General features: G+C 41.6%; 37 non-coding genes across 37 annotated transcripts; all 37 read right to left on the bottom strand.

Moving 5' to 3' along the window:
* Positions 1-272: 272 nt before the first annotated feature.
* On the bottom strand, positions 273-391 carry LOC133719610 (5S ribosomal RNA). The gene has a single exon (XR_009851336.1). It is a non-coding gene; the product is annotated as a 5S ribosomal RNA (ribosomal RNA).
* A 418-nt stretch (positions 392-809) lies between these two features.
* Positions 810-928, bottom strand: LOC133719082 (5S ribosomal RNA). Its single transcript, XR_009850811.1, has one exon. It is a non-coding gene; the product is annotated as a 5S ribosomal RNA (ribosomal RNA).
* A 418-nt stretch (positions 929-1,346) lies between these two features.
* LOC133719070 (5S ribosomal RNA) lies at positions 1,347-1,465 on the bottom strand. The gene has a single exon (XR_009850802.1). It is a non-coding gene; the product is annotated as a 5S ribosomal RNA (ribosomal RNA).
* A 418-nt stretch (positions 1,466-1,883) lies between these two features.
* Positions 1,884-2,002, bottom strand: LOC133719061 (5S ribosomal RNA). The gene has a single exon (XR_009850794.1). It is a non-coding gene; the product is annotated as a 5S ribosomal RNA (ribosomal RNA).
* Positions 2,003-2,419: 417 nt separating this feature from the next.
* LOC133719050 (5S ribosomal RNA) lies at positions 2,420-2,538 on the bottom strand. The gene has a single exon (XR_009850783.1). It is a non-coding gene; the product is annotated as a 5S ribosomal RNA (ribosomal RNA).
* Positions 2,539-2,955: 417 nt separating this feature from the next.
* Positions 2,956-3,074, bottom strand: LOC133719039 (5S ribosomal RNA). The gene has a single exon (XR_009850772.1). It is a non-coding gene; the product is annotated as a 5S ribosomal RNA (ribosomal RNA).
* Positions 3,075-3,493: 419 nt separating this feature from the next.
* Positions 3,494-3,612, bottom strand: LOC133719028 (5S ribosomal RNA). Its single transcript, XR_009850761.1, has one exon. It is a non-coding gene; the product is annotated as a 5S ribosomal RNA (ribosomal RNA).
* A 417-nt stretch (positions 3,613-4,029) lies between these two features.
* LOC133719030 (5S ribosomal RNA) lies at positions 4,030-4,148 on the bottom strand. The gene has a single exon (XR_009850763.1). It is a non-coding gene; the product is annotated as a 5S ribosomal RNA (ribosomal RNA).
* A 418-nt stretch (positions 4,149-4,566) lies between these two features.
* On the bottom strand, positions 4,567-4,685 carry LOC133719016 (5S ribosomal RNA). The gene has a single exon (XR_009850750.1). It is a non-coding gene; the product is annotated as a 5S ribosomal RNA (ribosomal RNA).
* Positions 4,686-5,102: 417 nt separating this feature from the next.
* On the bottom strand, positions 5,103-5,221 carry LOC133719004 (5S ribosomal RNA). Its single transcript, XR_009850739.1, has one exon. It is a non-coding gene; the product is annotated as a 5S ribosomal RNA (ribosomal RNA).
* A 419-nt stretch (positions 5,222-5,640) lies between these two features.
* LOC133718992 (5S ribosomal RNA) lies at positions 5,641-5,759 on the bottom strand. Its single transcript, XR_009850728.1, has one exon. It is a non-coding gene; the product is annotated as a 5S ribosomal RNA (ribosomal RNA).
* Positions 5,760-6,176: 417 nt separating this feature from the next.
* On the bottom strand, positions 6,177-6,295 carry LOC133718980 (5S ribosomal RNA). The gene has a single exon (XR_009850716.1). It is a non-coding gene; the product is annotated as a 5S ribosomal RNA (ribosomal RNA).
* A 418-nt stretch (positions 6,296-6,713) lies between these two features.
* LOC133718968 (5S ribosomal RNA) lies at positions 6,714-6,832 on the bottom strand. Its single transcript, XR_009850705.1, has one exon. It is a non-coding gene; the product is annotated as a 5S ribosomal RNA (ribosomal RNA).
* A 417-nt stretch (positions 6,833-7,249) lies between these two features.
* LOC133718956 (5S ribosomal RNA) lies at positions 7,250-7,368 on the bottom strand. The gene has a single exon (XR_009850694.1). It is a non-coding gene; the product is annotated as a 5S ribosomal RNA (ribosomal RNA).
* Positions 7,369-7,787: 419 nt separating this feature from the next.
* On the bottom strand, positions 7,788-7,906 carry LOC133718943 (5S ribosomal RNA). Its single transcript, XR_009850683.1, has one exon. It is a non-coding gene; the product is annotated as a 5S ribosomal RNA (ribosomal RNA).
* Positions 7,907-8,323: 417 nt separating this feature from the next.
* On the bottom strand, positions 8,324-8,442 carry LOC133718932 (5S ribosomal RNA). The gene has a single exon (XR_009850672.1). It is a non-coding gene; the product is annotated as a 5S ribosomal RNA (ribosomal RNA).
* Positions 8,443-8,860: 418 nt separating this feature from the next.
* LOC133719583 (5S ribosomal RNA) lies at positions 8,861-8,979 on the bottom strand. The gene has a single exon (XR_009851304.1). It is a non-coding gene; the product is annotated as a 5S ribosomal RNA (ribosomal RNA).
* Positions 8,980-9,397: 418 nt separating this feature from the next.
* LOC133719029 (5S ribosomal RNA) lies at positions 9,398-9,516 on the bottom strand. Its single transcript, XR_009850762.1, has one exon. It is a non-coding gene; the product is annotated as a 5S ribosomal RNA (ribosomal RNA).
* A 418-nt stretch (positions 9,517-9,934) lies between these two features.
* On the bottom strand, positions 9,935-10,053 carry LOC133718951 (5S ribosomal RNA). The gene has a single exon (XR_009850690.1). It is a non-coding gene; the product is annotated as a 5S ribosomal RNA (ribosomal RNA).
* A 418-nt stretch (positions 10,054-10,471) lies between these two features.
* On the bottom strand, positions 10,472-10,590 carry LOC133718950 (5S ribosomal RNA). The gene has a single exon (XR_009850689.1). It is a non-coding gene; the product is annotated as a 5S ribosomal RNA (ribosomal RNA).
* Positions 10,591-11,007: 417 nt separating this feature from the next.
* Positions 11,008-11,126, bottom strand: LOC133719024 (5S ribosomal RNA). The gene has a single exon (XR_009850758.1). It is a non-coding gene; the product is annotated as a 5S ribosomal RNA (ribosomal RNA).
* A 420-nt stretch (positions 11,127-11,546) lies between these two features.
* On the bottom strand, positions 11,547-11,665 carry LOC133719628 (5S ribosomal RNA). The gene has a single exon (XR_009851358.1). It is a non-coding gene; the product is annotated as a 5S ribosomal RNA (ribosomal RNA).
* Positions 11,666-12,083: 418 nt separating this feature from the next.
* On the bottom strand, positions 12,084-12,202 carry LOC133719617 (5S ribosomal RNA). Its single transcript, XR_009851345.1, has one exon. It is a non-coding gene; the product is annotated as a 5S ribosomal RNA (ribosomal RNA).
* A 418-nt stretch (positions 12,203-12,620) lies between these two features.
* LOC133719606 (5S ribosomal RNA) lies at positions 12,621-12,739 on the bottom strand. The gene has a single exon (XR_009851331.1). It is a non-coding gene; the product is annotated as a 5S ribosomal RNA (ribosomal RNA).
* A 418-nt stretch (positions 12,740-13,157) lies between these two features.
* On the bottom strand, positions 13,158-13,276 carry LOC133719595 (5S ribosomal RNA). The gene has a single exon (XR_009851318.1). It is a non-coding gene; the product is annotated as a 5S ribosomal RNA (ribosomal RNA).
* A 417-nt stretch (positions 13,277-13,693) lies between these two features.
* LOC133719584 (5S ribosomal RNA) lies at positions 13,694-13,812 on the bottom strand. The gene has a single exon (XR_009851305.1). It is a non-coding gene; the product is annotated as a 5S ribosomal RNA (ribosomal RNA).
* A 417-nt stretch (positions 13,813-14,229) lies between these two features.
* LOC133719592 (5S ribosomal RNA) lies at positions 14,230-14,348 on the bottom strand. The gene has a single exon (XR_009851315.1). It is a non-coding gene; the product is annotated as a 5S ribosomal RNA (ribosomal RNA).
* Positions 14,349-14,765: 417 nt separating this feature from the next.
* On the bottom strand, positions 14,766-14,884 carry LOC133719572 (5S ribosomal RNA). The gene has a single exon (XR_009851291.1). It is a non-coding gene; the product is annotated as a 5S ribosomal RNA (ribosomal RNA).
* Positions 14,885-15,301: 417 nt separating this feature from the next.
* Positions 15,302-15,420, bottom strand: LOC133719561 (5S ribosomal RNA). Its single transcript, XR_009851277.1, has one exon. It is a non-coding gene; the product is annotated as a 5S ribosomal RNA (ribosomal RNA).
* Positions 15,421-15,835: 415 nt separating this feature from the next.
* LOC133719550 (5S ribosomal RNA) lies at positions 15,836-15,954 on the bottom strand. Its single transcript, XR_009851264.1, has one exon. It is a non-coding gene; the product is annotated as a 5S ribosomal RNA (ribosomal RNA).
* A 416-nt stretch (positions 15,955-16,370) lies between these two features.
* On the bottom strand, positions 16,371-16,489 carry LOC133719539 (5S ribosomal RNA). Its single transcript, XR_009851251.1, has one exon. It is a non-coding gene; the product is annotated as a 5S ribosomal RNA (ribosomal RNA).
* A 415-nt stretch (positions 16,490-16,904) lies between these two features.
* LOC133719527 (5S ribosomal RNA) lies at positions 16,905-17,023 on the bottom strand. The gene has a single exon (XR_009851240.1). It is a non-coding gene; the product is annotated as a 5S ribosomal RNA (ribosomal RNA).
* A 415-nt stretch (positions 17,024-17,438) lies between these two features.
* Positions 17,439-17,557, bottom strand: LOC133719515 (5S ribosomal RNA). The gene has a single exon (XR_009851229.1). It is a non-coding gene; the product is annotated as a 5S ribosomal RNA (ribosomal RNA).
* A 415-nt stretch (positions 17,558-17,972) lies between these two features.
* LOC133719504 (5S ribosomal RNA) lies at positions 17,973-18,091 on the bottom strand. The gene has a single exon (XR_009851218.1). It is a non-coding gene; the product is annotated as a 5S ribosomal RNA (ribosomal RNA).
* A 416-nt stretch (positions 18,092-18,507) lies between these two features.
* LOC133719492 (5S ribosomal RNA) lies at positions 18,508-18,626 on the bottom strand. The gene has a single exon (XR_009851207.1). It is a non-coding gene; the product is annotated as a 5S ribosomal RNA (ribosomal RNA).
* Positions 18,627-19,041: 415 nt separating this feature from the next.
* On the bottom strand, positions 19,042-19,160 carry LOC133719481 (5S ribosomal RNA). The gene has a single exon (XR_009851196.1). It is a non-coding gene; the product is annotated as a 5S ribosomal RNA (ribosomal RNA).
* Positions 19,161-19,575: 415 nt separating this feature from the next.
* On the bottom strand, positions 19,576-19,694 carry LOC133719469 (5S ribosomal RNA). The gene has a single exon (XR_009851184.1). It is a non-coding gene; the product is annotated as a 5S ribosomal RNA (ribosomal RNA).
* Between the last annotated feature and the right edge of the window lie 337 nt (positions 19,695-20,031).

The raw sequence follows: 20,031 nt of genomic DNA, 5'->3' as shown, positions 1-20,031 counted from the left end.
AAAATGAAAATAAATATAAAAATTTAAAACAAAATAAATGAATAAAAAATCTAGCAAAAACAACTCCTCGATCAAACAAAGCCCAAGAGCCCCAAGGCCCAAGGCCAATCTTTTGCGTCTTAACATATCTAATCTCCGCGGCCGGTGAGCTTTCCTTCAATCTCACAAGCCTTCGAAGAGTTGGATTGAATTAGTACATGGACAAAGTAGCCGAAATCAAAAAAGCAACTTAATGAACCGAAACAAAAAAAAAAAAAAAAAACATAAAAAGAGGGGTGCAACACGAGGACTTCCCAGGAGGTCACCCATCTTAGTACTGCTCTCGCCCAAGCAAGCTTAACTTCGGAGTTCTGATGGGATCCGGTGCATTATTGCTGGTATGATCGCACCCGTTAGTGTATGCGGAATCAATCTATATAAACTCCCTTCGCTCAGCTCCCTAAAGTGCTTCCATACATTACCCCAAGCTTATGAAAGTTTTTAGTTGGCGTCTCAACCGCACCACCTCTCCGCCGGGATACACTTTTATTGCTGTTAGAAAATGAAAATAAATATAAAAATTTAAAACAAAATAAATGAATAAAAAATCTAGCAAAAACAACTCCTCGATCAAACAAAGCCCAAGAGCCCCAAGGCCCAAGGCCAATCTTTTGCGTCTTAACATATCTAATCTCCGCGGCCGGTGAGCTTTCCTTCAATCTCACAAGCCTTCGAAGAGTTGGATTGAATTAGTACATGGACAAAGTAGCCGAAATCAAAAAAGCAACTTAATGAACCGAAACAAAAAAAAAAAAAAAAACATAAAAAGAGGGGTGCAACACGAGGACTTCCCAGGAGGTCACCCATCCTAGTACTGCTCTCGCCCAAGCAAGCTTAACTTCGGAGTTCTGATGGGATCCGGTGCATTATTGCTGGTATGATCGCACCCGTTAGTGTATGCGGAATCAATCTATATAAACTCCCTTCGCTCAGCTCCCTAAAGTGCTTCCATACATTACCCCAAGCTTATGAAAGTTTTTAGTTGGCGTCTCAACCGCACCACCTCTCCGCCGGGATACACTTTTATTGCTGTTAGAAAATGAAAATAAATATAAAAATTTAAAACAAAATAAATGAATAAAAAATCTAGCAAAAACAACTCCTCGATCAAACAAAGCCCAAGAGCCCCAAGGCCCAAGGCCAATCTTTTGCGTCTTAACATATCTAATCTCCGCGGCCGGTGAGCTTTCCTTCAATCTCACAAGCCTTCGAAGAGTTGGATTGAATTAGTACATGGACAAAGTAGCCGAAATCAAAAAAGCAACTTAATGAACCGAAACAAAAAAAAAAAAAAAAACATAAAAAGAGGGGTGCAACACGAGGACTTCCCAGGAGGTCACCCATCCTAGTACTGCTCTCGCCCAAGCAAGCTTAACTTCGGAGTTCTGATGGGATCCGGTGCATTATTGCTGGTATGATCGCACCCGTTAGTGTATGCGGAATCAATCTATATAAACTCCCTTCGCTCAGCTCCCTAAAGTGCTTCCATACATTACCCCAAGCTTATGAAAGTTTTTAGTTGGCGTCTCAACCGCACCACCTCTCCGCCGGGATACACTTTTATTGCTGTTAGAAAATGAAAATAAATATAAAAATTTAAAACAAAATAAATGAATAAAAAATCTAGCAAAAACAACTCCTCGATCAAACAAAGCCCAAGAGCCCCAAGGCCCAAGGCCAATCTTTTGCGTCTTAACATATCTAATCTCCGCGGCCGGTGAGCTTTCCTTCAATCTCACAAGCCTTCGAAGAGTTGGATTGAATTAGTACATGGACAAAGTAGCCGAAATCAAAAAAGCAACTTAATGAACCGAAACAAAAAAAAAAAAAAAAACATAAAAAGAGGGGTGCAACACGAGGACTTCCCAGGAGGTCACCCATCCTAGTACTGCTCTCGCCCAAGCAAGCTTAACTTCGGAGTTCTGATGGGATCCGGTGCATTATTGCTGGTATGATCGCACCCGTTAGTGTATGCGGAATCAATCTATATAAACTCCCTTCGCTCAGCTCCCTAAAGTGCTTCCATACATTACCCCAAGCTTATGAAAGTTTTTAGTTGGCGTCTCAACCGCACCACCTCTCCGCCGGGATACACTTTTATTGCTGTTAGAAAATGAAAATAAATATAAAAATTTAAAACAAAATAAATGAATAAAAAATCTAGCAAAAACAACTCCTCGATCAAACAAAGCCCAAGAGCCCCAAGGCCCAAGGCCAATCTTTTGCGTCTTAACATATCTAATCTCCGCGGCCGGTGAGCTTTCCTTCAATCTCACAAGCCTTCGAAGAGTTGGATTGAATTAGTACAGGGACAAAGTAGCCGAAATCAAAAAAGCAACTTAATGAACCGAAACAAAAAAAAAAAAAAAATATAAAAAGAGGGGTGCAACACGAGGACTTCCCAGGAGGTCACCCATCCTAGTACTGCTCTCGCCCAAGCAAGCTTAACTTCGGAGTTCTGATGGGATCCGGTGCATTATTGCTGGTATGATCGCACCCGTTAGTGTATGCGGAATCAATCTATATAAACTCCCTTCGCTCAGCTCCCTAAAGTGCTTCCATACATTACCCCAAGCTTATGAAAGTTTTTAGTTGGCGTCTCAACCGCACCACCTCTCCGCCGGGATACACTTTTATTGCTGTTAGAAAATGAAAATAAATATAAAAATTTAAAACAAAATAAATGAATAAAAAATCTAGCAAAAACAACTCCTCGATCAAACAAAGCCCAAGAGCCCCAAGGCCCAAGGCCAATCTTTTGCGTCTTAACATATCTAATCTCCGCGGCCGGTGAGCTTTCCTTCAATCTCACAAGCCTTCGAAGAGTTGGATTGAATTAGTACATGGACAAAGTAGCCGAAATCAAAAAAGCAACTTAATGAACCGAAACAAAAAAAAAAAAAAAACATAAAAAGAGGGGTGCAACACGAGGACTTCCCAGGAGGTCACCCATCCTAGTACTGCTCTCGCCCAAGCAAGCTTAACTTCGGAGTTCTGATGGGATCCGGTGCATTATTGCTGGTATGATCGCACCCGTTAGTGTATGCGGAATCAATCTATATAAACTCCCTTCGCTCAGCTCCCTAAAGTGCTTCCATACATTACCCCAAGCTTATGAAAGTTTTTAGTTGGCGTCTCAACCGCACCACCTCTCCGCCGGGATACACTTTTATTGCTGTTAGAAAATGAAAATAAATATAAAAATTTAAAACAAAATAAATGAATAAAAAATCTAGCAAAAACAACTCCTCGATCAAACAAAGCCCAAGAGCCCCAAGGCCCAAGGCCAATCTTTTGCGTCTTAACATATCTAATCTCCGCGGCCGGTGAGCTTTCCTTCAATCTCACAAGCCTTCGAAGAGTTGGATTGAATTAGTACATGGACAAAGTAGCCGAAATCACAAAAAGCAACTTAATGAACCGAAACAAAAAAAAACAAAAAAACATAAAAAGAGGGGTGCAACACGAGGACTTCCCAGGAGGTCACCCATCCTAGTACTGCTCTCGCCCAAGCAAGCTTAACTTCGGAGTTCTGATGGGATCCGGTGCATTATTGCTGGTATGATCGCACCCGTTAGTGTATGCGGAATCAATCTATATAAACTCCCTTCGCTCAGCTCCCTAAAGTGCTTCCATACATTACCCCAAGCTTATGAAAGTTTTTAGTTGGCGTCTCAACCGCACCACCTCTCCGCCGGGATACACTTTTATTGCTGTTAGAAAATGAAAATAAATATAAAAATTTAAAACAAAATAAATGAATAAAAAATCTAGCAAAAACAACTCCTCGATCAAACAAAGCCCAAGAGCCCCAAGGCCCAAGGCCAATCTTTTGCGTCTTAACATATCTAATCTCCGCGGCCGGTGAGCTTTCCTTCAATCTCACAAGCCTTCGAAGAGTTGGATTGAATTAGTACATGGACAAAGTAGCCGAAATCAAAAAAGCAACTTAATGAACCGAAACAAAAAAAAAAAAAAAACATAAAAAGAGGGGTGCAACACGAGGACTTCCCAGGACGTCACCCATCCTAGTACTGCTCTCGCCCAAGCAAGCTTAACTTCGGAGTTCTGATGGGATCCGGTGCATTATTGCTGGTATGATCGCACCCGTTAGTGTATGCGGAATCAATCTATATAAACTCCCTTCGCTCAGCTCCCTAAAGTGCTTCCATACATTACCCCAAGCTTATGAAAGTTTTTAGTTGGCGTCTCAACCGCACCACCTCTCCGCCGGGATACACTTTTATTGCTGTTAGAAAATGAAAATAAATATAAAAATTTAAAACAAAATAAATGAATAAAAAATCTAGCAAAAACAACTCCTCGATCAAACAAAGCCCAAGAGCCCCAAGGCCCAAGGCCAATCTTTTGCGTCTTAACATATCTAATCTCCGCGGCCGGTGAGCTTTCCTTCAATCTCACAAGCCTTCGAAGAGTTGGATTGAATTAGTACATGGACAAAGTAGCCGAAATCAAAAAAGCAACTTAATGAACCGAAACAAAAAAAAAAAAAAAAACATAAAAAGAGGGGTGCAACACGAGGACTTCCCAGGAGGTCACCCATCCTAGTACTGCTCTCGCCCAAGCAAGCTTAACTTCGGAGTTCTGATGGGATCCGGTGCATTATTGCTGGTATGATCGCACCCGTTAGTGTATGCGGAATCAATCTATATAAACTCCCTTCGCTCAGCTCCCTAAAGTGCTTCCATACATTACCCCAAGCTTATGAAAGTTTTTAGTTGGCGTCTCAACCGCACCACCTCTCCGCCGGGATACACTTTTATTGCTGTTAGAAAATGAAAATAAATATAAAAATTTAAAACAAAATAAATGAATAAAAAATCTAGCAAAAACAACTCCTCGATCAAACAAAGCCCAAGAGCCCCAAGGCCCAAGGCCAATCTTTTGCGTCTTAACATATCTAATCTCCGCGGCCGGTGAGCTTTCCTTCAATCTCACAAGCCTTCGAAGAGTTGGATTGACTTAGTACATGGACAAAGTAGCCGAAATCAAAAAAGCAACTTAATGAACCGAAACAAAAAAAAAAAAAAAACATAAAAAGAGGGGTGCAACACGAGGACTTCCCAGGAGGTCACCCATCCTAGTACTGCTCTCGCCCAAGCAAGCTTAACTTCGGAGTTCTGATGGGATCCGGTGCATTATTGCTGGTATGATCGCACCCGTTAGTGTATGCGGAATCAATCTATATAAACTCCCTTCGCTCAGCTCCCTAAAGTGCTTCCATACATTACCCCAAGCTTATGAAAGTTTTTAGTTGGCGTCTCAACCGCACCACCTCTCCGCCGGGATACACTTTTATTGCTGTTAGAAAATGAAAATAAATATAAAAATTTAAAACAAAATAAATGAAAAAAAAATCTAGCAAAAACAACTCCTCGATCAAACAAAGCCCAAGAGCCCCAAGGCCCAAGGCCAATCTTTTGCGTCTTAACATATCTAATCTCCGCGGCCGGTGAGCTTTCCTTCAATCTCACAAGCCTTCGAAGAGTTGGATTGAATTAGTACATGGACAAAGTAGCCGAAATCACAAAAAGCAACTTAATGAACCGAAACAAAAAAAAAAAAAAAAACATAAAAAGAGGGGTGCAACACGAGGACTTCCCAGGAGGTCACCCATCCTAGTACTGCTCTCGCCCAAGCAAGCTTAACTTCGGAGTTCTGATGGGATCCGGTGCATTATTGCTGGTATGATCGCACCCGTTAGTGTATGCGGAATCAATCTATATAAACTCCCTTCGCTCAGCTCCCTAAAGTGCTTCCATACATTACCCCAAGCTTATGAAAGTTTTTAGTTGGCGTCTCAACCGCACCACCTCTCCGCCGGGATACACTTTTATTGCTGTTAGAAAATGAAAATAAATATAAAAATTTAAAACAAAATAAATGAATAAAAAATCTAGCAAAAACAACTCCTCGATCAAACAAAGCCCAAGAGCCCCAAGGCCCAAGGCCAATCTTTTGCGTCTTAACATATCTAATCTCCGCGGCCGGTGAGCTTTCCTTCAATCTCACAAGCCTTCGAAGAGTTGGATTGAATTAGTACATGGACAAAGTAGCCGAAATCAAAAAAGCAACTTAATGAACCGAAACAAAAAAAAAAAAAAAACATAAAAAGAGGGGTGCAACACGAGGACTTCCCAGGAGGTCACCCATCCTAGTACTGCTCTCGCCCAAGCAAGCTTAACTTCGGAGTTCTGATGGGATCCGGTGCATTATTGCTGGTATGATCGCACCCGTTAGTGTATGCGGAATCAATCTATATAAACTCCCTTCGCTCAGCTCCCTAAAGTGCTTCCATACATTACCCCAAGCTTATGAAAGTTTTTAGTTGGCGTCTCAACCGCACCACCTCTCCGCCGGGATACACTTTTATTGCTGTTAGAAAATGAAAATAAATATAAAAATTTAAAACAAAATAAATGAATAAAAAATCTAGCAAAAACAACTCCTCGATCAAACAAAGCCCAAGAGCCCCAAGGCCCAAGGCCAATCTTTTGCGTCTTAACATATCTAATCTCCGCGGCCGGTGAGCTTTCCTTCAATCTCACAAGCCTTCGAAGAGTTGGATTGAATTAGTACATGGACAAAGTAGCCGAAATCAAAAAAGCAACTTAATGAACCGAAACAAAAAAAAAAAAAAAAACATAAAAAGAGGGGTGCAACACGAGGACTTCCCAGGAGGTCACCCATCCTAGTACTGCTCTCGCCCAAGCAAGCTTAACTTCGGAGTTCTGATGGGATCCGGTGCATTATTGCTGGTATGATCGCACCCGTTAGTGTATGCGGAATCAATCTATATAAACTCCCTTCGCTCAGCTCCCTAAAGTGCTTCCATACATTACCCCAAGCTTATGAAAGTTTTTAGTTGGCGTCTCAACCGCACCACCTCTCCGCCGGGATACACTTTTATTGCTGTTAGAAAATGAAAATAAATATAAAAATTTAAAACAAAATAAATGAATAAAAAATCTAGCAAAAACAACTCCTCGATCAAACAAAGCCCAAGAGCCCCAAGGCCCAAGGCCAATCTTTTGCGTCTTAACATATCTAATCTCCGCGGCCGGTGAGCTTTCCTTCAATCTCACAAGCCTTCGAAGAGTTGGATTGACTTAGTACATGGACAAAGTAGCCGAAATCAAAAAAGCAACTTAATGAACCGAAACAAAAAAAAAAAAAAAACATAAAAAGAGGGGTGCAACACGAGGACTTCCCAGGAGGTCACCCATCCTAGTACTGCTCTCGCCCAAGCAAGCTTAACTTCGGAGTTCTGATGGGATCCGGTGCATTATTGCTGGTATGATCGCACCCGTTAGTGTATGCGGAATCAATCTATATAAACTCCCTTCGCTCAGCTCCCTAAAGTGCTTCCATACATTACCCCAAGCTTATGAAAGTTTTTAGTTGGCGTCTCAACCGCACCACCTCTCCGCCGGGATACACTTTTATTGCTGTTAGAAAATGAAAATAAATATAAAAATTTAAAACAAAATAAATGAAAAAAAAATCTAGCAAAAACAACTCCTCGATCAAACAAAGCCCAAGAGCCCCAAGGCCCAAGGCCAATCTTTTGCGTCTTAACATATCTAATCTCCGCGGCCGGTGAGCTTTCCTTCAATCTCACAAGCCTTCGAAGAGTTGGATTGAATTAGTACATGGACAAAGTAGCCGAAATCACAAAAAGCAACTTAATGAACCGAAACAAAAAAAAAAAAAAAAACATAAAAAGAGGGGTGCAACACGAGGACTTCCCAGGAGGTCACCCATCCTAGTACTGCTCTCGCCCAAGCAAGCTTAACTTCGGAGTTCTGATGGGATCCGGTGCATTATTGCTGGTATGATCGCACCCGTTAGTGTATGCGGAATCAATCTATATAAACTCCCTTCGCTCAGCTCCCTAAAGTGCTTCCATACATTACCCCAAGCTTATGAAAGTTTTTAGTTGGCGTCTCAACCGCACCACCTCTCCGCCGGGATACACTTTTATTGCTGTTAGAAAATGAAAATAAATATAAAAATTTAAAACAAAATAAATGAATAAAAAATCTAGCAAAAACAACTCCTCGATCAAACAAAGCCCAAGAGCCCCAAGGCCCAAGGCCAATCTTTTGCGTCTTAACATATCTAATCTCCGCGGCCGGTGAGCTTTCCTTCAATCTCACAAGCCTTCGAAGAGTTGGATTGAATTAGTACATGGACAAAGTAGCCGAAATCAAAAAAGCAACTTAATGAACCGAAACAAAAAAAAAAAAAAAACATAAAAAGAGGGGTGCAACACGAGGACTTCCCAGGAGGTCACCCATCCTAGTACTGCTCTCGCCCAAGCAAGCTTAACTTCGGAGTTCTGATGGGATCCGGTGCATTATTGCTGGTATGATCGCACCCGTTAGTGTATGCGGAATCAATCTATATAAACTCCCTTCGCTCAGCTCCCTAAAGTGCTTCCATACATTACCCCAAGCTTATGAAAGTTTTTAGTTGGCGTCTCAACCGCACCACCTCTCCGCCGGGATACACTTTTATTGCTGTTAGAAAATGAAAATAAATATAAAAATTTAAAACAAAATAAATGAATAAAAAATCTAGCAAAAACAACTCCTCGATCAAACAAAGCCCAAGAGCCCCAAGGCCCAAGGCCAATCTTTTGCGTCTTAACATATCTAATCTCCGCGGCCGGTGAGCTTTCCTTCAATCTCACAAGCCTTCGAAGAGTTGGATTGAATTAGTACATGGACAAAGTAGCCGAAATCAAAAAAGCAACTTAATGAACCGAAACAAAAAAAAAAAAAAAAACATAAAAAGAGGGGTGCAACACGAGGACTTCCCAGGAGGTCACCCATCCCAGTACTGCTCTCGCCCAAGCAAGCTTAACTTCGGAGTTCTGATGGGATCCGGTGCATTATTGCTGGTATGATCGCACCCGTTAGTGTATGCGGAATCAATCTATATAAACTCCCTTCGCTCAGCTCCCTAAAGTGCTTCCATACATTACCCCAAGCTTATGAAAGTTTTTAGTTGGCGTCTCAACCGCACCACCTCTCCGCCGGGATACACTTTTATTGCTGTTAGAAAATGAAAATAAATATAAAAATTTAAAACAAAATAAATGAATAAAAAATCTAGCAAAAACAACTCCTCGATCAAACAAAGCCCAAGAGCCCCAAGGCCCAAGGCCAATCTTTTGCGTCTTAACATATCTAATCTCCGCGGCCGGTGAGCTTTCCTTCAATCTCACAAGCCTTCGAAGAGTTGGATTGAATTAGTACATGGACAAAGTAGCCGAAATCAAAAAAGCAACTTAATGAACCGAAACAAAAAAAAAAAAAAAAACATAAAAAGAGGGGTGCAACACGAGGACTTCCCAGGAGGTCACCCATCCCAGTACTGCTCTCGCCCAAGCAAGCTTAACTTCGGAGTTCTGATGGGATCCGGTGCATTATTGATGGTATGATCGCACCCGTTAGTGTATGCGGAATCAATCTATATAAACTCCCTTCGCTCAGCTCCCTAAAGTGCTTCCATACATTACCCCAAGCTTATGAAAGTTTTTAGTTGGCGTATCAACCGCACCACCTCTCCGCCGGGATACACTTTTATTGCTGTTAGAAAATGAAAATAAATATAAAAATTTAAAACAAAATAAATGAATAAAAAATCTAGCAAAAACAACTCCTCGATCAAACAAAGCCCAAGAGCCCCAAGGCCCAAGGCCAATCTTTTGCGTCTTAACATATCTAATCTCCGCGGCCGGTGAGCTTTCCTTCAATCTCACAAGCCTTCGAAGAGTTGGATTGAATTAGTACATGGACAAAGTAGCCGAAATCAAAAAAGCAACTTAATGAACCGAAACAAAAAAAAAAAAAAAAACATAAAAAGAGGGGTGCAACACGAGGACTTCCCAGGAGGTCACCCATCCTAGTACTGCTCTCGCCCAAGCAAGCTTAACTTCGGAGTTCTGATGGGATCCGATGCATTATTGCTGGTATGATCGCACCCGTTAGTGTATGCGGAATCAATCTATATAAACTCCCTTCGCTCAGCTCCCTAAAGTGCTTCCATACATTACCCCAAGCTTATGAAAGTTTTTAGTTGGCGTCTCAACCGCACCACCTCTCCGCCGGGATACACTTTTATTGCTGTTAGAAAATGAAAATAAATATAAAAATTTAAAACAAAATAAATGAATAAAAAATCTAGCAAAAACAACTCCTCGATCAAACAAAGCCCAAGAGCCCCAAGGCCCAAGGCCAATCTTTTGCGTCTTAACATATCTAATCTCCGCGGCCGGTGAGCTTTCCTTCAATCTCACAAGCCTTCGAAGAGTTGGATTGAATTAGTACATGGACAAAGTAGCCGAAATCAAAAAAGCAACTTAATGAACCGAAACAAAAAAAAAAAAAAAAACATAAAAAGAGGGGTGCAACACGAGGACTTCCCAGGAGGTCACCCATCCTAGTACTGCTCTCGCCCAAGCAAGCTTAACTTCGGAGTTCTGATGGGATCCGATGCATTATTGCTGGTATGATCGCACCCGTTAGTGTATGCGGAATCAATCTATATAAACTCCCTTCGCTCAGCTCCCTAAAGTGCTTCCATACATTACCCCAAGCTTATGAAAGTTTTTAGTTGGCGTCTCAACCGCACCACCTCTCCGCCGGGATACACTTTTATTGCTGTTAGAAAATGAAAATAAATATAAAAATTTAAAACAAAATAAATGAATAAAAAATCTAGCAAAAACAACTCCTCGATCAAACAAAGCCCAAGAGCCCCAAGGCCCAAGGCCAATCTTTTGCGTCTTAACATATCTAATCTCCGCGGCCGGTGAGCTTTCCTTCAATCTCACAAGCCTTCGAAGAGTTGGATTGAATTAGTACATGGACAAAGTAGCCGAAATCAAAAAAGCAACTTAATGAACCGAAACAAAAAAAAAAAAAAAACATAAAAAGAGGGGTGCAACACGAGGACTTCCCAGGAGGTCACCCATCCTAGTACTGCTCTCGCCCAAGCAAGCTTAACTTCGGAGTTCTGATGGGATCCGGTGCATTATTGCTTGTATGATCGCACCCGTTAGTGTATGCGGAATCAATCTATATAAACTCCCTTCGCTCAGCTCCCTAAAGTGCTTCCATACATTACCCCAAGCTTATGAAAGTTTTTAGTTGGCGTCTCAACCGCACCACCTCTCCGCCGGGATACACTTTTATTGCTGTTAGAAAATGAAAATAAATATAAAAATTTAAAACAAAATAAATGAATAAAAAATCTAGCAAAAACAACTCCTCGATCAAACAAAGCCCAAGAGCCCCAAGGCCCAAGGCCAATCTTTTGCGTCTTAACATATCTAATCTCCGCGGCCGGTGAGCTTTCCTTCAATCTCACAAGCCTTCGAAGAGTTGGATTGAATTAGTACATGGACAAAGTAGCCGAAATCAAAAAAACAACTTAATGAACCGAAACAAAAAAAAAAAAAAAAAAACATAAAAAGAGGGGTGCAACACGAGGACTTCCCAGGAGGTCACCCATCCTAGTACTGCTCTCGCCCAAGCAAGCTTAACTTCGGAGTTCTGATGGGATCCGGTGCATTATTGCTGGTATGATCGCACCCGTTAGTGTATGCGGAATCAATCTATATAAACTCCCTTCGCTCAGCTCCCTAAAGTGCTTCCATACATTACCCCAAGCTTATGAAAGTTTTTAGTTGGCGTCTCAACCGCACCACCTCTCCGCCGGGATACACTTTTATTGCTGTTAGAAAATGAAAATAAATATAAAAATTTAAAACAAAATAAATGAATAAAAAATCTAGCAAAAACAACTCCTCGATCAAACAAAGCCCAAGAGCCCCAAGGCCCAAGGCCAATCTTTTGCGTCTTAACATATCTAATCTCCGCGGCCGGTGAGCTTTCCTTCAATCTCACAAGCCTTCGAAGAGTTGGATTGAATTAGTACATGGACAAAGTAGCCGAAATCAAAAAAGCAACTTAATGAACCGAAACAAAAAAAAAAAAAAAAACATAAAAAGAGGGGTGCAACACGAGGACTTCCCAGGAGGTCACCCATCCTAGTACTGCTCTCGCCCAAGCAAGCTTAACTTCGGAGTTCTGATGGGATCCGGTGCATTATTGCTGGTATGATCGCACCCGTTAGTGTATGCGGAATCAATCTATATAAACTCCCTTCGCTCAGCTCCCTAAAGTGCTTCCATACATTACCCCAAGCTTATGAAAGTTTTTAGTTGGCGTCTCAACCGCACCACCTCTCCGCCGGGATACACTTTTATTGCTGTTAGAAAATGAAAATAAATATAAAAATTTAAAACAAAATAAATGAATAAAAAATCTAGCAAAAACAACTCCTCGATCAAACAAAGCCCAAGAGCCCCAAGGCCCAAGGCCAATCTTTTGCGTCTTAACATATCTAATCTCCGCGGCCGGTGAGCTTTCCTTCAATCTCACAAGCCTTCGAAGAGTTGGATTGAATTAGTACATGGACAAAGTAGCCGAAATCAAAAAAGCAACTTAATGAACCGAAACAAAAAAAAAAAAAAAAACATAAAAAGAGGGGTGCAACACGAGGACTTCCCAGGAGGTCACCCATCCTAGTACTGCTCTCGCCCAAGCAAGCTTAACTTCGGAGTTCTGATGGGATCCGGTGCATTATTGCTGGTATGATCGCACCCGTTAGTGTATGCGGAATCAATCTATATAAACTCCCTTCGCTCAGCTCCCTAAAGTGCTTCCATACATTACCCCAAGCTTATGAAAGTTTTTAGTTGGCGTCTCAACCGCACCACCTCTCCGCCGGGATACACTTTTATTGCTGTTAGAAAATGAAAATAAATATAAAAATTTAAAACAAAATAAATGAATAAAAAATCTAGCAAAAACAACTCCTCGATCAAACAAAGCCCAAGAGCCCCAAGGCCCAAGGCCAATCTTTTGCGTCTTAACATATCTAATCTCCGCGGCCGGTGAGCTTTCCTTCAATCTCACAAGCCTTCGAAGAGTTGGATTGAATTAGTACATGGACAAAGTAGCCGAAATCAAAAAAGCAACTTAATGAACCGAAACAAAAAAAAAAAAAAAAACATAAAAAGAGGGGTGCAACACGAGGACTTCCCAGGAGGTCACCCATCCTAGTACTGCTCTCGCCCAAGCAAGCTTAACTTCGGAGTTCTGATGGGATCCGGTGCATTATTGCTGGTATGATCGCACCCGTTAGTGTATGCGGAATCAATCTATATAAACTCCCTTCGCTCAGCTCCCTAAAGTGCTTCCATACATTACCCCAAGCTTATGAAAGTTTTTAGTTGGCGTCTCAACCGCACCACCTCTCCGCCGGGATACACTTTTATTGCTGTTAGAAAATGAAAATAAATATAAAAATTTAAAACAAAATAAATGAATAAAAAATCTAGCAAAAACAACTCCTCGATCAAACAAAGCCCAAGAGCCCCAAGGCCCAAGGCCAATCTTTTGCGTCTTAACATATCTAATCTCCGCGGCCGGTGAGCTTTCCTTCAATCTCACAAGCCTTCGAAGAGTTGGATTGAATTAGTACATGGACAAAGTAGCCGAAATCAAAAAAGCAACTTAATGAACCGAAACAAAAAAAAAAAAAAAACATAAAAAGAGGGGTGCAACACGAGGACTTCCCAGGAGGTCACCCATCCTAGTACTGCTCTCGCCCAAGCAAGCTTAACTTCGGAGTTCTGATGGGATCCGGTGCATTATTGCTGGTATGATCGCACCCGTTAGTGTATGCGGAATCAATCTATATAAACTCCCTTCGCTCAGCTCCCTAAAGTGCTTCCATACATTACCCCAAGCTTATGAAAGTTTTTAGTTGGCGTCTCAACCGCACCACCTCTCCGCCGGGATACACTTTTATTGCTGTTAGAAAATGAAAATAAATATAAAAATTTAAAACAAAATAAATGAATAAAAAATCTAGCAAAAACAACTCCTCGATCAAACAAAGCCCAAGAGCCCCAAGGCCCAAGGCCAATCTTTTGCGTCTTAACATATCTAATCTCCGCGGCCGGTGAGCTTTCCTTCAATCTCACAAGCCTTCGAAGAGTTGGATTGAATTAGTACATGGACAAAGTAGCCGAAATCAAAAAAGCAACTTAATGAACCGAAACAAAAAAAAAAAAAAAACATAAAAAGAGGGGTGCAACACGAGGACTTCCCAAGAGGTCACCCATCCTAGTACTGCTCTCGCCCAAGCAAGCTTAACTTCGGAGTTCTGATGGGATCCGGTGCATTATTGCTGGTATGATCGCACCCGTTAGTGTATGCGGAATCAATCTATATAAACTCCCTTCGCTCAGCTCCCTAAAGTGCTTCCATACATTACCCCAAGCTTATGAAAGTTTTTAGTTGGCGTCTCAACCGCACCACCTCTCCGCCGGGATACACTTTTATTGCTGTTAGAAAATGAAAATAAATATAAAAATTTAAAACAAAATAAATGAATAAAAAATCTAGCAAAAACAACTCCTCGATCAAACAAAGCCCAAGAGCCCCAAGGCCCAAGGCCAATCTTTTGCGTCTTAACATATCTAATCTCCGCGGCCGGTGAGCTTTCCTTCAATCTCACAAGCCTTCGAAGAGTTGGATTGAATTAGTACATGGACAAAGTAGCCGAAATCAAAAAAGCAACTTAATGAACCGAAACAAAAAAAAAAAAAAAACATAAAAAGAGGGGTGCAACACGAGGACTTCCCAGGAGGTCACCCATCCTAGTACTGCTCTCGCCCAAGCAAGCTTAACTTCGGAGTTCTGATGGGATCCGGTGCATTATTGCTGGTATGATCGCACCCGTTAGTGTATGCGGAATCAATCTATATAAACTCCCTTCGCTCAGCTCCCTAAAGTGCTTCCATACATTACCCCAAGCTTATGAAAGTTTTTAGTTGGCGTCTCAACCGCACCACCTCTCCGCCGGGATACACTTTTATTGCTGTTAGAAAATGAAAATAAATATAAAAATTTAAAACAAAATAAATGAATAAAAAATCTAGCAAAAACAACTCCTCGATCAAACAAAGCCCAAGAGCCCCAAGGCCCAAGGCCAATCTTTTGCGTCTTAACATATCTAATCTCCGCGGCCGGTGAGCTTTCCTTCAATCTCACAAGCCTTCGAAGAGTTGGATTGAATTAGTACATGGACAAAGTAGCCGAAATCAAAAAAGCAACTTAATGAACCGAAACAAAAAAAAAAAAAAAACATAAAAAGAGGGGTGCAACACGAGGACTTCCCAGGAGGTCACCCATCCTAGTACTGCTCTCGCCCAAGCAAGCTTAACTTCGGAGTTCTGATGGGATCCGGTGCATTATTGCTGGTATGATCGCACCCGTTAGTGCATGCGGAATCAATCTATATAAACTCCCTTCGCTCAGCTCCCTAAAGTGCTTCCATACATTACCCCAAGCTTATGAAAGTTTTTAGTTGGCGTCTCAACCGCACCACCTCTCCGCCGGGATACACTTTTATTGCTGTTAGACAATGAAAATAAATATAAAAATTTAAAACAAAATAAATGAATAAAAAATCTAGCAAAAACAACTCCTCGATCAAACAAAGCCCAAGAGCCCCAAGGCCCAAGGCCAATCTTTTGCGTCTTAACATATCTAATCTCCGCGGCCGGTGAGCTTTCCTTCAATCTCACAAGCCTTCGAAGAGTTGGATTGAATTAGTACATGGACAAAGTAGCCGAAATCAAAAAAGCAACTTAATGAACCGAAACAAAAAAAAAAAAAACATAAAAAGAGGGGTGCAACACGAGGACTTCCCAGGAGGTCACCCATCCTAGTACTGCTCTCGCCCAAGCAAGCTTAACTTCGGAGTTCTGATGGGATCCGGTGCATTATTGCTGGTATGATCGCACCCGTTAGTGTATGCGGAATCAATCTATATAAACTCCCTTCGCTCAGCTCCCTAAAGTGCTTCCATACATTACCCCAAGCTTATGAAAGTTTTTAGTTGGCGTCTCAACCGCACCACCTCTCCGCCGGGATACACTTTTATTGCTGTTAGAAAATGAAAATAAATATAAAAATTTAAAACAAAATAAATGAATAAAAAATCTAGCAAAAACAACTCCTCGATCAAACAAAGCCCAAGAGCCCCAAGGCCCAAGGCCAATCTTTTGCGTCTTAACATATCTAATCTCCGCGGCCGGTGAGCTTTCCTTCAATCTCACAAGCCTTCGAAGAGTTGGATTGAATTAGTACATGGACAAAGTAGCCGAAATCAAAAAAGCAACTTAATGAACCGAAACAAAAAAAAAAAAAAACATAAAAAGAGGGGTGCAACACGAGGACTTCCCAGGAGGTCACCCATCCTAGTACTGCTCTCGCCCAAGCAAGCTTAACTTCGGAGTTCTGATGGGATCCGGTGCATTATTGCTGGTATGATCGCACCCGTTAGTGCATGCGGAATCAATCTATATAAACTCCCTTCGCTCAGCTCCCTAAAGTGCTTCCATACATTACCCCAAGCTTATGAAAGTTTTTAGTTGGCGTCTCAACCGCACCACCTCTCCGCCGGGATACACTTTTATTGCTGTTAGAAAATGAAAATAAATATAAAAATTTAAAACAAAATAAATGAATAAAAAATCTAGCAAAAACAACTCCTCGATCAAACAAAGCCCAAGAGCCCCAAGGCCCAAGGCCAATCTTTTGCGTCTTAACATATCTAATCTCCGCGGCCGGTGAGCTTTCCTTCAATCTCACAAGCCTTCGAAGAGTTGGATTGAATTAGTACATGGACAAAGTAGCCGAAATCAAAAAAGCAACTTAATGAACCGAAACAAAAAAAAAAAAAACATAAAAAGAGGGGTGCAACACGAGGACTTCCCAGGAGGTCACCCATCCTAGTACTGCTCTCGCCCAAGCAAGCTTAACTTCGGAGTTCTGATGGGATCCGGTGCATTATTGCTGGTATGATCGCACCCGTTAGTGCATGCGGAATCAATCTATATAAACTCCCTTCGCTCAGCTCCCTAAAGTGCTTCCATACATTACCCCAAGCTTATGAAAGTTTTTAGTTGGCGTCTCAACCGCACCACCTCTCCGCCGGGATACACTTTTATTGCTGTTAGAAAATGAAAATAAATATAAAAATTTAAAACAAAATAAATGAATAAAAAATCTAGCAAAAACAACTCCTCGATCAAACAAAGCCCAAGAGCCCCAAGGCCCAAGGCCAATCTTTTGCGTCTTAACATATCTAATCTCCGCGGCCGGTGAGCTTTCCTTCAATCTCACAAGCCTTCGAAGAGTTGGATTGAATTAGTACATGGACAAAGTAGCCGAAATCAAAAAAGCAACTTAATGAACCGAAACAAAAAAAAAAAAAACATAAAAAGAGGGGTGCAACACGAGGACTTCCCAGGAGGTCACCCATCCTAGTACTGCTCTCGCCCAAGCAAGCTTAACTTCGGAGTTCTGATGGGATCCGGTGCATTATTGCTGGTATGATCGCACCCGTTAGTGCATGCGGAATCAATCTATATAAACTCCCTTCGCTCAGCTCCCTAAAGTGCTTCCATACATTACCCCAAGCTTATGAAAGTTTTTAGTTGGCGTCTCAACCGCACCACCTCTCCGCCGGGATACACTTTTATTGCTGTTAGACAATGAAAATAAATATAAAAATTTAAAACAAAATAAATGAATAAAAAATCTAGCAAAAACAACTCCTCGATCAAACAAAGCCCAAGAGCCCCAAGGCCCAAGGCCAATCTTTTGCGTCTTAACATATCTAATCTCCGCGGCCGGTGAGCTTTCCTTCAATCTCACAAGCCTTCGAAGAGTTGGATTGAATTAGTACATGGACAAAGTAGCCGAAATCAAAAAAGCAACTTAATGAACCGAAACAAAAAAAAAAAAAACATAAAAAGAGGGGTGCAACACGAGGACTTCCCAGGAGGTCACCCATCCTAGTACTGCTCTCGCCCAAGCAAGCTTAACTTCGGAGTTCTGATGGGATCCGGTGCATTATTGCTGGTATGATCGCACCCGTTAGTGTATGCGGAATCAATCTATATAAACTCCCTTCGCTCAGCTCCCTAAAGTGCTTCCATACATTACCCCAAGCTTATGAAAGTTTTTAGTTGGCGTCTCAACCGCACCACCTCTCCGCCGGGATACACTTTTATTGCTGTTAGAAAATGAAAATAAATATAAAAATTTAAAACAAAATAAATGAATAAAAAATCTAGCAAAAACAACTCCTCGATCAAACAAAGCCCAAGAGCCCCAAGGCCCAAGGCCAATCTTTTGCGTCTTAACATATCTAATCTCCGCGGCCGGTGAGCTTTCCTTCAATCTCACAAGCCTTCGAAGAGTTGGATTGAATTAGTACATGGACAAAGTAGCCGAAATCAAAAAAGCAACTTAATGAACCGAAACAAAAAAAAAAAAAAACATAAAAAGAGGGGTGCAACACGAGGACTTCCCAGGAGGTCACCCATCCTAGTACTGCTCTCGCCCAAGCAAGCTTAACTTCGGAGTTCTGATGGGATCCGGTGCATTATTGCTGGTATGATCGCACCCGTTAGTGCATGCGGAATCAATCTATATAAACTCCCTTCGCTCAGCTCCCTAAAGTGCTTCCATACATTACCCCAAGCTTATGAAAGTTTTTAGTTGGCGTCTCAACCGCACCACCTCTCCGCCGGGATACACTTTTATTGCTGTTAGAAAATGAAAATAAATATAAAAATTTAAAACAAAATAAATGAATAAAAAATCTAGCAAAAACAACTCCTCGATCAAACAAAGCCCAAGAGCCCCAAGGCCCAAGGCCAATCTTTTGCGTCTTAACATATCTAATCTCCGCGGCCGGTGAGCTTTCCTTCAATCTCACAAGCCTTCGAAGAGTTGGATTGAATTAGTACATGGACAAAGTAGCCGAAATCAAAAAAGCAACTTAATGAACCGAAACAAAAAAAAAAAAAACATAAAAAGAGGGGTGCAACACGAGGACTTCCCAGGAGGTCACCCATCCTAGTACTGCTCTCGCCCAAGCAAGCTTAACTTCGGAGTTCTGATGGGATCCGGTGCATTATTGCTGGTATGATCGCACCCGTTAGTGCATGCGGAATCAATCTATATAAACTCCCTTCGCTCAGCTCCCTAAAGTGCTTCCATACATTACCCCAAGCTTATGAAAGTTTTTAGTTGGCGTCTCAACCGCACCACCTCTCCGCCGGGATACACTTTTATTGCTGTTAGAAAATGAAAATAAATATAAAAATTTAAAACAAAATAAATGAATAAAAAATCTAGCAAAAACAACTCCTCGATCAAACAAAGCCCAAGAGCCCCAAGGCCCAAGGCCAATCTTTTGCGTCTTAACATATCTAATCTCCGCGGCCGGTGAGCTTTCCTTCAATCTCACAAGCCTTCGAAGAGTTGGATTGAATTAGTACATGGACAAAGTAGCCGAAATCAAAAAAGCAACTTAATGAACCGAAACAAAAAAAAAAAAAACATAAAAAGAGGGGTGCAACACGAGGACTTCCCAGGAGGTCACCCATCCTAGTACTGCTCTCGCCCAAGCAAGCTTAACTTCGGAGTTCTGATGGGATCCGGTGCATTATTGCTGGTATGATCGCACCCGTTAGTGCATGCGGAATCAATCTATATAAACTCCCTTCGCTCAGCTCCCTAAAGTGCTTCCATACATTACCCCAAGCTTATGAAAGTTTTTAGTTGGCGTCTCAACCGCACCACCTCTCCGCCGGGATACACTTTTATTGCTGTTAGACAATGAAAATAAATATAAAAATTTAAAACAAAATAAATGAATAAAAAATCTAGCAAAAACAACTCCTCGATCAAACAAAGCCCAAGAGCCCCAAGGCCCAAGGCCAATCTTTTGCGTCTTAACATATCTAATCTCCGCGGCCGGTGAGCTTTCCTTCAATCTCACAAGCCTTCGAAGAGTTGGATTGAA

Source organism: Rosa rugosa, chromosome 6, assembly GCF_958449725.1.
Source record: "Rosa rugosa chromosome 6, drRosRugo1.1, whole genome shotgun sequence".
In the NCBI taxonomy this organism is placed as follows: domain Eukaryota; kingdom Viridiplantae; phylum Streptophyta; class Magnoliopsida; order Rosales; family Rosaceae; genus Rosa; species Rosa rugosa.
This window is presented reverse-complemented; position numbering and strand designations above follow the sequence as displayed.